Consider the following 12612-nt stretch of genomic DNA (forward strand, 5'->3'; position numbering starts at 1 on the left):
ACCTAAAATCTAATGTAGCCTGTCCTCTCAAATCTCTTCCATATTTTATCTCCTGAAAGAGTATTTCTTTCTCTCCTCTCCTTGCCAAAACTACCTTCAGCACTTTCATTTTTGTCTTTGCATACTAGGACCAAAGTGCCTGCTTGGCATGGAGTAGGCACTCAATAAAGGGCTTTGGAATTTAATCGAACTGAATACTGTTTTCCAAAAATATAAACCTTCCTACTACACAACCCTTTTCTCCCTCTATCTTGGAATGTTCCACCATTTTCCTCAATAGTAACACATTATTTTCATATGTAAGGTCTAGGCATCAGTGAATATGAGCACTGGACCTGGAATTAGGAAAACAGAGTTCAAATCCAGCCTCAGACAATAGCTGTGTGATCCTGAGTAAAATACTTAGCCTCTGTCAGCCAAGTTCTCTCTACTGAACAATAATAATTGTAGCTGCCTTCAGGAGTTGTGAGGATCAAATGAGGTAATATTTGTAAAATACTTTACAAACTTTAAAGAAATATTTAGGGGCAGCTAGGTGGCACAGTGGATAGAGCACAGCCCTGGAGTCAGGAGGACCTGAGTTCAAATTTGGCCTCAGGCACTTAATAATTACCTAGCTGTGTGGCCTTGGGCAAGCCACTAAACCCCACTGTAAAAAAAAAAAAAAAAAAAAAATTTAATGCTAGCTATTCAACATGGAATTCAACAAACATTTTATATCATTATTTTGTAGATAGCACTGTACTGATAGTAAAATGGATATGAAAGAAAAGAATATACAAGTCCCTTGTAGTTCCCAGAATACGATATCCTTGAAGACATGAAAATCTAGTTGGGGAAACGAGATGGACATGAAACAATCGTTAGAACAATTCTTGGAAAATATAAAGTTGTATTACTGTGTTATGTTTATACTATATGTAAGTGTAAAGGTAATCAAAAATTAGGAAAAGATTATAAAGAGTTGACTTTAGTCAGGAGCTGTTTGTTAAGGAAAGAAATCTTAAGATGAACCTTATCAGGGCAGCTAGGTGGTGGAGGCAGCTAGGTGGCGCAGCTGATAGAGCACCGGCACTGGAGTCAGGAGTACCTGAGTTCAAATCTGACCTCAGACACTTTAATGATTACCTAGCTGTGTAGCCTTGGGCAAGCCACTTAAGCCCATTTGCCTTGCAAAAATCCTCAAAAAAAAAAAAAAAGATGAACCTTATCAATATATATTACCCTGGTTCCAGAGAGCACTATTTAATGGAAACACCACTGAACTTAGAAGCAGGAGATCAAGATCGCAGTTCCAACCCTTTCTAGTCTTATGACTAGGACAAATCATTTAACCTGAATTCATCTCCTCAGTTACCAAAAAGGGGATAAAATATAAAAGGGATATTAATATTTACACTTCCTATTTCATAAGGTTCACATGAAGAAAATAAAATACTCTTTAAAATTTAAAAGTACTACATAAATGTGTTAATATGGCCCAAATTGCCTTTTACATATTCTTGTAGAAATTATACATAGGTACAATTCATTTGAATATCTCAAAAAACTTCCTTTACAACTATCTATTATCTCCTCTCAACTGTCCTATTGAAGCAATGTGATATAATGGGAAAAAATTAGATACTTGGGAGTTAGGATACTAGGATCCCTGCTCCTATGGATAAATCACTTGAGTCTGAATTTCATCTAATAAATAAAACTTTTTTTCCTCATAAACTTCAACTGTCACTGACTATAATTAAAATCCTCCAATTACTTATATTCAAATGCCCTCAGATCCATTAACTATTGTTATTCACCTTTATATAATTTTATCCTCCCCTCTACAAATTGGCTACCACTTCCATTCTGCAATGCCCCCTTTTAGAACAGAAGACCTACCTACCATACTGAAAAGGATATTTAGTAGTTGCTATTCCAGATACTTCCCCTCCAACACATACACACAATTCCAGGATTCCCTAAGAACATCATTCTGTAAATCTAACTACTTTCAAGTTCTAAAACTCACCATTCAGCAGCTTCATTAATCTGAAACTTGAATCCTTTATGCTACAATTTACATTTTTTTTAAGACTTCCACAAATCTCTGGCTCACATGACTTGGAAATAAAGAAATCTTAGAGACCAAATAGTCAGTCTGACCCCCAAGGCATTTATTTATTTATCAAGTAGTCATCATCACACCTCCCCCAGGGTCTAAAGCTCACAATTTCATAAAGTAGTCCTAGAAAGGACTAGAATGATGAATACTGAGACTCCTATTCCATCCCTTAATCCAGTTTTTAATCCCTCAGAGACCCACCCAGCAACTTTTCCCTTTACTATCCCTCATATTCCTTACCACTGTTTTCCCACTGTCCCTAGGTATATATCTTCCAGGTTCCACTTCCAATGATTCTTCCTCTTCAAAAACATCCTGACCTTTGAGGAATTCCTTTCATCTACTCAACCTCAAACTTCATATATTCAATTCTCCCCTTCTTCACTCTGCTCATAACCTTTCCAAGACACCCTACCACCTACAACAAGTCATCCTCTTCCCTTTGAAAGCAGTTAAGCAAAGAGATTTAGCTCACCTTTTTAATCCAACAGGCTGAATTTCCAAATTGTAAGGAATATGACTATATGGCTATTTATGGCTATAGAACAGGGTTCCTCCTTGGACATCTATTCCAGAATAACTATTAGTGATCTAACTCAGATAAAGTCAGTCTAATTTCTGTTATGGAAAGACTCTAGTATTTCTTCCTGAGTGTCCTGTGTGCCCAAAAGACACTCAGACTACAGTTTAACGAAGAGCAAGTACTAAATTTAGGAGATATTCTGAATCGATGCAAATCCAATACGTTTTTCTTCACAGAACATCTTCTGAAGTAGAATAACAGAGGAAATTTGAGTAAGTACTGACATTCCTTTATATCAGATACCTTTTCTCTTCCTCTAATACTTCCATTGGATCTCAAGGATTCCTTCCCATCATCATGTGAACATACCTGAGACTTCAGTTTCCTCACTGGCAAAAACAGGAAGTTGGACTAGATGATTCCTTAAAATAGTATTCCACTTCTAAAATTTTATGAAGCTAGTCTTTTCAACTAACCCATCCCACTCCGGGCCCTCCAAACCAGAATCTGGAACTTAAATGTATCATTTGCACATTGCGCTTTTGTCTACCTTTCGTCTATCATCACTTTAATCTGTTAATACGGCACGGATTCTCTTGCATCAAATTGGCAATATGGTAGATAGTGGACAAACGCATCCAATAAAGTTTGTTCTATTTTGTCATTTTGCAGAATCAGTTTATTGATACGTTACTTAAAAGTTGCACGTCAAAATTGTAGCCTGTTGCCTTCAATCCAGGACTAGCATAAAGGTTCAGGTCTGCATAGGTCTCAATGGAAATGGCTAGACCAAATTAAAGGTCCAAGACTCGTCCCCAGAATGAGCCCAACACACAGGCTCGGTCCAGTTCATTAGATGAAGAGTGACAAAATAAAGAGGTCGGGAGTTTGCGGCACTCTCGGGCCTTCACGCTCACTGGGCTGCACTTTCCCACCACCCTCGCCTGGCACACAGGTCTCCGCGGCTCCCTCAACCCGGCCCCCTTGGCACGCATCTTCCCACCCCGAGCATCACTTGCGCCCCATTCCTGCGGGATACCCTGCGCGTCTTCCGTCCGGCCGCCCCTCTGTGCATCCGTCACTGGCGCTGACACCGCGCCGGTGCCACCCTGTGCCCTCCCGCATCCTCAGTCGCGCGGGGGTCCCGGCCCCTTCCAGGCGGCGGCCCCGCTGACAGCCCCCGCGGGGCCGCCTCCCGCCGCCCGCCCCCGCGGCCCCGGCGCCCCTTCCCCGCCCGCCCGCCGCCCGCCCGCGCGGGCTTCCCCTCGCCGCTTCCTCCCCCCGCTCCCCCCGCAGCCCTCCCCCGGCGCTCCCGCAGCTGCGCCCCTCCCCCCGGCCGTTACCGCCCGCGCCGCCCGCGCCCCCCCGCGCCGCGCGCTCCCCGCGCCCCCTCCCCCCGCGCCGCGCGCTCTCCCCCTCCCGCCCGGAGCCCAGGCCCGGCCCGCCAGGCCGTGCTCTTTACCGCGGGCGGCGAGCAGCGCGGTCACCAACCGGGGGCGGCAGCGGTCCCGGCCATTCTAGGGGCCGTGAGAGGAGGGGAAGGGGGGGAGGGGGGAGAAACTTTGGCGGTGGCGGCTTCGGCAATAGCTCCCACCCCTGCGCCTTTCTCCTCTTCCTCCCCCTCCTCCTCCTCCTCCTCCTCTTCCTCCTTCTCTTCCTCCTCCCAGAGCAGTCGAGACGCAGACATGCCCCGGCTAGAGCGCCGCCGCCGCCGCCGCCGCCCAGGTGCATTGTGGGAAAGCCCGCACGGGAAGCGCTCCACGTCCTCCCTCCGCCCTCCCTGCTCCGGCAGCGAACCTTCCCCTCCCCCCCCCCCCCCCCCCGCGCGCTGAGCGCGGCGCAGGCTGCCCGGGCCGGGCACGAGTGCGCAGGCGCGCGTGCGGGAGCGCCGGCCCGGCGGCGGGGAGCGGCGCGTCACCAGCGGGACCTCGCGCCGCCCCGGAGGGCCGAGGCCCGCCCGCGTGCCCCGGGCCCCGCGCAGTCGTGCGGGGAGAGGCGGCCGCACGGAACGGGGCCAGCGGGCGGGCTGGCGCAGGGCGGCCCCGGCCGAGGGCCAGGTGGCACCGGGGGCGCCCCGCTTCTGCCCGCCTCAAAGCCTTGATCCGCACGCACAGCATTTTGTGCCCAGCGCTAGCGTCGGCGAGGCTGGCACAGTGCAAAGCAGCGGAGGCCACTGGTGAGGCAGCACACTGCGGTACAGGGCCAGGAATGTTAGATAAACACTACAGAAAACGGGCCCCATTGTCTTCTTATTTTTTTTTTGCTGTTTTTTTTTCTAAAAAAAAATATTGCAGATGGGGCAGTTAGGTGGCACAGTGGATAGAGCACCACCTGAGTTCAAATCCAGCCTCAGACACTTAATAATGACCCAGCTGTGTGGCCTTGGGCAAGCCACGGAACCCTATTGCCTTGCAAAAAACTAAAAAAAAAAAATTATTACAGATGTAATAACCATCAACAACAAAAAAAATACATTTGAAATCTTTAGCTTTTAGTAATGCTCAAATAACTCCAGACATGTAGACAAGAATTAACAAGCAAAAAATATTTTTGTTCTCTGCCCTCCCAAAGTTTGAAGCTTTGCTATCTCTTTTTGGTTTTTTGTTCTTTTAAAAATGTAAATAGTTGTCAACATATATTCGATTCTGACTCTACTTACTGGTCTCAGCTTCTCTTCTAATACATCTTTTCATATTTTTTTGCTTTTTTAAAAAATATTGTAACACCATGATATGTTACATTTGGAGGAGAGGGAAGGAAGAGAGGATCTATGTTTCATTTGTTTAGGGAATTCCCTGTGTTTAAAAAAAAAAGTTATCAGTGCAAATGTACAACTCATCCATTTTTAACCTAGGATAAAAGTTGCCTGAGTTCTTTAGGTTAGGTGACTTACCTGATCAAATAGCTAGCATGTGTCAGTCAGTACTTGAACTTCCCAATTCTACCACTAATATCCACTATTTGACTGTTTCTTTACATTGACAAACCATAAATGAACCACTCTTAAATTATTGAACTTACAAGTTGTTTTCAATCTTTTGATATTGCAAATAAAATATCTGTCTATAGGTTCTCTTTTTCCTTTTAATGAGAGTCTTGAGAAGAAGTCCTAGTAGTAGAATCACTTCTAGAATAATAAGCATGGTCTAGATAACATCAGCCACATTCAAAGGAAAACAAAACAAAACAAAAAATAACTCAGAATCTGAATAGATATTATGATCATTTTTTTAAAACTTTGTTTTTTCTTCTTATCCCATGATTTTCTTTCTTTACCCTTAGTCCTAATTCCTCATAGACAAAATGACTACTAATATGTAAACATATTAAACACAAATGAACATGTAGCCCTTTTACTAGACTGTCCACTGCTGAGGAGAGGGGGAATGGGAAGGAAAGGTGTTATAAAATTGCATAACTTATGAATATGCAACAGAGATAAATGTTGAAAAACTTTCAAAACATGTAATTAGAAAAACATATACATATATGTATATGATATAATTCTCTATTAACATGTTCATGTCTAACTCTTCATGACCCATTTGAGGTTTTCTGAGCAAAGATACCACAGTGGTTTGCCATTTCCTTGTCCAGCTCATTTTACAAATGAGGAAGCTGAGGCAAACAGGGTTACGTGACTTACCCAGAGTCACATACCTAGTAAGTTCTGAGATCAGACTTGAATTCAGGAAGCAGAGTCTTCCTGACTATGGGCCTATTTGGCACTCTATGCCAGCTAGCAACCATTTGTGTGTATGTGTGTGTGTCACAAATATACACTATATTATGGCAAGGTAGTCATTACATGTATTGTGACAAGCTAAGTTAGCACAGTGGAGCACTGTATAAGCAAAAAAAATAAGTATGTCATGGAATCCTTACTTGGATTCCCAATGATTCTCTGGAAAAAATAATAGAAGCTTAAAAAGCTTACACTAAACTCAAAAGTCTGCATATTCAGAAAAAGTGAACATATGATAGTTTGATGGATCAGTACAATAGTAATTTATCAATGAGGACAACTTGGTTGAATTCTTCACATGTTCTGAGTCAATTAAAAAGCTCTGGTACAATTCATGAAGCTAGAATTTTATATAGCTCATTCTCATAAGGGAAAATCAAGATGGGGTTTTCTCTCTGGCCCACTACTAAGTGAAAAATCAAAGAGTTTTAGGAGTCAATGCAGTTGATATAGCTATGTATCCTTCCTGACATGTGACTTTACATTTCAAAGTAGAGCATGTGGTTGGAAAGCTAACTAGATCATTTTGCTTGTTGTTTGGTTATTTATTGTTTTAAATCAGCTAACCAGGAAGCTACAAAAAAGTTTTGTGACTTTTTATCAGAGCTGTTCTTGCTGGATACATTTTTATCCCCTGAACAATTTGACACTCCGGATGAAACTGGTCTGTTTTGTTAATGCTTGCCAATTTCTTAGCAGGTGTTGTTGAATCAAGCAGAATGATTATTTTTGCATGTACTGATGCTGCATGTTCCCATAGAATAAAATCATTAATAACTGGAAAATGTCACCACCCAAAGCTTTTTTAAAAATCTCACATTTACCTACTGCTTTTTAATATGCATATTCTTAAGGAATAAACGAAGGGGGACATTTTTTTCTTCTTTCATTTATCTAATTGTATCACCTTTTTCTATTTTCAGGGAATGTCAATGGCATTATAGCCTACTTTAAGGATACCAGCTAGCTAAAAAAGAAAAAAAAGATACCAGCTAGCTGCTAGACAATTGTACAACCAGCTCTTCCTAAGGATACAGGTTAGTGTCAAGAATAATTTTGGTTTTTTAACCACCTTTATTCCTGCTAATGTTTATTGAATTTGCCTATGGATCAGGCTGTTATTTAAATTATTTACTGAACAAACATTTCTTAGTGCAGAATGTGCTGGAACTGACAAAAGGAGATACAAAATGAATAAAGCACAGTTCCTGCCCTCCAGGAGCTTAGCCTGGAGATGTTTAGTCTAGAGAAGAGAAGGCTTTAAAAACAAAATATAACTGTCTTCAAGTATTTGAGTATTCTTTATGTGGAAAAAGATTTAGACTCTTTAGACTTGGCTCCAGAAAATAGAATTAAATCTAGTGAGTAGAAGTTAAAGGAAGGTAAATTAAAGCTCAACATTAAGGAAAAACTTCCAAACAATTAGGTTCTCAAAGTGGGTGAGAGTGAAAAATGGAGTAAGAAGGGTGCTGATTGCAGTAAAAGTGCAAATCTTCAGATGGTAGTTAGACACTCATTTATCAAGGTTGGTAAAGATGTGATTCATGTTTTTGGCAGAGATTTTTAACTTGATGACTTTTCAAGTCTTCTCTAACTCTACAATTCTATGCCTCTGTGACAATCTAGATGTACATAGGTAAATATGATACAAATTAGACTAGGATAATAAATATGTAAGAATGTACACAGTTCTAAGATGTCAAATGAAAGAGGGATCACTTTTGAATAAAAAGATTAGAAAGATGACTTTTAAGGATAGATTTACCAGGCTAAGATGAGGGGAAGGGAATTCCAGGCATAAGGAATAGCAAACTATGAAAGTGAATGTGGGGATAGGAAGTAAAAATCATGAGGTTAACATGGTTGGAGGAGCTTAGGGAAGTGCTGGACTGTGGAGGACCAGGATCGCTGATACCAGGCAGAGGAATTTGGACTATATTTGGCAATGGGAAACTATATAAAGTTTTTAAGTTATGGAATGATATGATCAGAGATGTACGTTAGGAAAATTAACATTGAAGTATATACTAGAGTAAAAAGACTTGAGCCCACAAGATTTACAAAAAATCAATAAGAGATAATAAGGGCATGAGTAGTAAAACCAAGATTAGTAAAGAGACATATGCAAAATAAGATTAAAGGATTCCCAAAGCAAAACATTACTTCAAAAGAAATCTCACAAGAAAATCTCACAAAAAACTGACTATGCAGAAAAAAATATATTAATATAAAGAATATAATATAATGTTAAAGATAGAATTTTTAATGTTTGTGCTGAAATTCTTTTGAAAGTCAAACATTTATCTCTCATACTTTGTTTCTTCCTTAAGGATATGATTTCTCTCTCATCACACTCAATTTGGATCAATGTACAACATGGAAACAATGTAAGACTGACAAATTTCTTTCTGTGGGGGGGTGAGGAAGGGAAGTAAGATTGGGAGAAAAATTGTAAAACTCAAAATAAATAAAATCTTTAAAAAAAAAAAAGAAGTCAAACATTACAGAAATTCGAAAGAAATGGTTATTGAGGGGGCGGTTAGGCGGTGCAGTGAATAGAGCACTGGCCCTGGAGTCTGGAGTACCAGAGTTCAAAGCGGCCTCAGGCACTTAATAATTACCTAGCTATATGGCCTTGGGCAAGACTTGCAAAAACCTAAAAAAAAAAAAAAATGGTTGTTGAATTGTACACCCTAACAGCAACATTGTGATGATGATCAGCCTTAAAGGACCTGCTCATTCCATCAGTGCAACAATCAGGCACAATTTTGGGCTATCTGCGATGGAGAATACCATCTGTATACAGAGAAAGAATTGTGGAGTTTGAATAAAGACCAAAGACTATCACCTTCAATTTAGGAAAAAAATAAACATTATCTTATGCAATTTTGCTGTCTCTTATACTTTATTTTTTTCCCTTAAGGATATGATTTCTCTCTCATCGCATTCAACTTAGATCAATGTATACCATGGAAATAATGTAAAGACTAACAAACTGCCTTCTGTAGGGGGTGGGGGGCGGGAAGCAAGATTAGGGGGGGGAAATTGTAAAATTCAAAATAAATAATTTTTTTTTAGGATTTTGCAAGGCAAATGGGATTAAGTGGCTTGCCCAAGGCCACACAGCTAGGTAATTATTAAGTGTCTGAGACCAGATTTGAACCCAGGTACTTCTGACTCCAGGGCCGGTGCTTTATCCACTGCACCACCTAGCCACCCCTAAAAATAAATAATTTTTTTTAAAAAGAAAGAAATGGTTATTGAGTACAGCTATAGTAGCATCATTGTCTCCCAAAATGAATTAAGCAACACTTAGCATAAAGACCTGAACAAATCTTAGAAGTGATATGGGAAATCCTTCCTATTCTATAAAGAAACAATACAAATGATAATAAAGGATAGCTAAAAGTTGAATTGTAGACTGCCATAGACTACTATTAGTACCGATAATACAGTAGATAATGTTTTGACTTCTGTTGACAAGTAAAATAATTGCAATTTAAGCACTTTAAGATTTATAAAAACTTTCAGTCCATTATCTCATTTGTTCCTCTCAACAACCCAGGTGCTGTTCACAGATGAGAAAATTGAGATTCAGAAAAGTTAATAATTTACCCAGAATCACAGCTTGTAAGTATCTGAGGTAGGATTTGAACCTTGGTTTTCCTGTTTCCAGTTTCAGTACTCTATCCTCTATGCCCCACTGATACTCAAAGAGACAGACAACACCATTGAAAAAGAAAATACTTCTGGTATGTGTTGTCATTCAGCTTCATATCCTTAAGCTGAACTCCAATGACATGTAGGTTTTTAAAAATATTTCAATAACCATGTTGTAACATAATTGATTTCCTTCATAATATTATGTATTTGTTTTATGCATTCAAAAACAATCTGAGAGAGGGTCAATCTATCACATGCAAAAAAATTAAGAACTCCTACTCTATGCCAACTACATATGGTTACTAATGACTATCCTAAGCTACCAAGAAAAAGTTGAATTATGTTCAGATATACAAGAAAAAAATTGAAATGTTTGGTGTGTATTTGATAAATATTTTTTTCATAAAATTAATATGATAGGGGCTAAGCTGGTTAAATGTCAGGAAAAATTACTTTAAGCACTTAAATCATAGATAATGTCAACTGTGATGTTTCCATAGGAAGAGCAAACATTTAAGCATAATTCCCTTATACTATACAATTACATAGTGAAGGCATTCCAGTGACATACTATTACCAGAGGTAGAAATAATATAGGAGACCTAGGAATGACTTAACAGGGAAAGAGTGTTACTGTGCCAATATAAGATTTAGTGCTATCTATGGTAACAGCAACTGTTCTAGAAAACATGCACTATGACCACATAAATTTTATTTTATTTTTTTAATTTATTTTTTTTTATTTTCATCCATTTGTACATGCATATTTCCAAGTTACAAAATTTCCCTCCACCCTTCCTTTCTACCCACCTCCCCTCAATAGGGCACAGTCAGGTTAGCATTTAACATACATATTTTGTTAAGCATATTTATAAATTAGTAATTTTGGGCATGAGGAATTAGCATTAAGGGAAAGAGATACATAAGAGATAATTTTTATATAGTGTTTATCAGATTTGTTAAGGGTGTTTGTGTTTTTTGTTTTTTTCTGTGTGTTTTGTTTTTCTTCCTCTAGTTGACCACATGAATTTTAGCATTTATTTTAACACTATTCTTAATTGAATAAGATAGCACAATATAACAACTATGGATAGCTACCATAGGAATAGATAATGTTTATGTGTTTTGCAAGTTGTGGTGAAATAATTTATTTTTATATAGCCCAGACATTTTTCCTTATTTTACAAATGTGAAACTTAGGCTCACAGATATTATGGGTTGAACTGGGACTCAAATTCAGTGAGTCTGTGTGTGTGTGTTTATGTTTAGTGCAAGACATCAGTGTTCTTTACTCCCTACTACTGTCTTAGACCTTTTGCAAGGGGTTAATTAGCAAGGTGAGTTGGGGAGGAGACCGGAAGTTGCAAAGGATGACAGATGTATCTGATTTTGACTCATGTGGCCATAGTCAAGTGTTCCCTTTCTCATCTTCTGCACCTATGAACCATAATTTTTATGACCTCAACAAGATCTGTCAGCACTTACCTGGTGGACAGCTCTTTTGCCTCTGACATTGACTTAGAGTTCAGATGAGATGCACTGTAACTATACAATCCTCTCAACTATAGCTGTGGATGGTCCCCTCTCTGTGAGCCCACTAGAACATGTTGTGACAGCTGATCAGACTCTAATAAGGAAGAGGAAGAAATCATGAAGGATCTGAGAATCATAAGGAAAAGAGGCAGACATAGAATAGGAAGGGAGAAGAAAAGGAAATTGAAGGGGGAAGAGAGGAAGGATGAGAGGGAGGAGAATAAGAAGAAGGGAAAAGTAGAAGGAATGAAAAGAGGAATGTAAAACAAGTAGCTACAGAAAGAAAGAGGAAGGGAATCAGAAAAACTAAAAACAGAGTCAGGAGGATCTGAGTTCAAATCTAAACACATACCTGATATTTACCTGGCTGTGACCTTGGGCAAGCCACTTAACCCCATTGCCTTGCCAAAAAAAAAAAAAATAAGGAAAGATAGAAGGAAAAGGGTAGAAATAAGAGGAGGAAAAAAGCAAGGGAGTACAGACTCCAAGTACCTCCCCAGATATACAAGGTAAATCATAGAAATTTTCTTCCTTCTCTGCTATTGAAGACCTTGAACTAACACAAAGGAACTAAGATTTTCTACTCACCAATCTTCATCCAGTCCTTAACATGCAAGCTTAGTAAAAATTTTGATTTGACTTGTCACTGGGTTTGAGTCCCAGGTCAAACTATAACGTCTGGTAGCCTAAGTGTCTCATTTGTAAAATAAGGGACAATATCTGGGCTATATAATTTGATTTTTAATCTAATAAAGCTTAAAGCTGTACTTGGACTTTTGGAATGCCCTGTATTTCCTTATATTTGAAGGTTTTAATTGTTTGAAAATTTTGCTTCTAAAGTATTCATCTATTAAAGAGGCACTGTCTCTGTTATTAAATTCAAATTGTATCTCATTCTTTTCCTTTATTCTTGTTCATACCTCTCTTTCTCAATTGGCCATCTCTGGGATCACATCACAGCTCTGTTCCATTCTGTTCTAAAAGTGTTACAAATAATCACTTAAGTTTCTTCTTACTCCGACCAATAGTTATTCTAACTGG

The 12612-nt window shown here is 39.5% G+C and overlaps 1 protein-coding gene across 2 annotated transcripts in view; it reads right to left on the minus strand.

Annotated features, from left to right (window-relative positions):
- The window catches only part of ZNF148 (zinc finger protein 148), a 151827-nt gene extending 147556 nt beyond the window's left edge, over window positions 1-4271 (minus strand). The window contains exon 1 of one of the 2 annotated variants that reach the window (XM_074214701.1): window positions 4093-4271. The gene's annotated coding sequence lies outside the window, so the exon portion shown is untranslated. The remainder of the gene's footprint in view (window positions 1-4092) is intronic. The other variant, XM_074214699.1, reaches the window with a different exon arrangement.
- Between the last annotated feature and the right edge of the window lie 8341 nt (window positions 4272-12612).

This window comes from Macrotis lagotis, chromosome 1 (assembly GCF_037893015.1).
Source record: "Macrotis lagotis isolate mMagLag1 chromosome 1, bilby.v1.9.chrom.fasta, whole genome shotgun sequence".
In the NCBI taxonomy this organism is placed as follows: domain Eukaryota; kingdom Metazoa; phylum Chordata; class Mammalia; order Peramelemorphia; family Peramelidae; genus Macrotis; species Macrotis lagotis.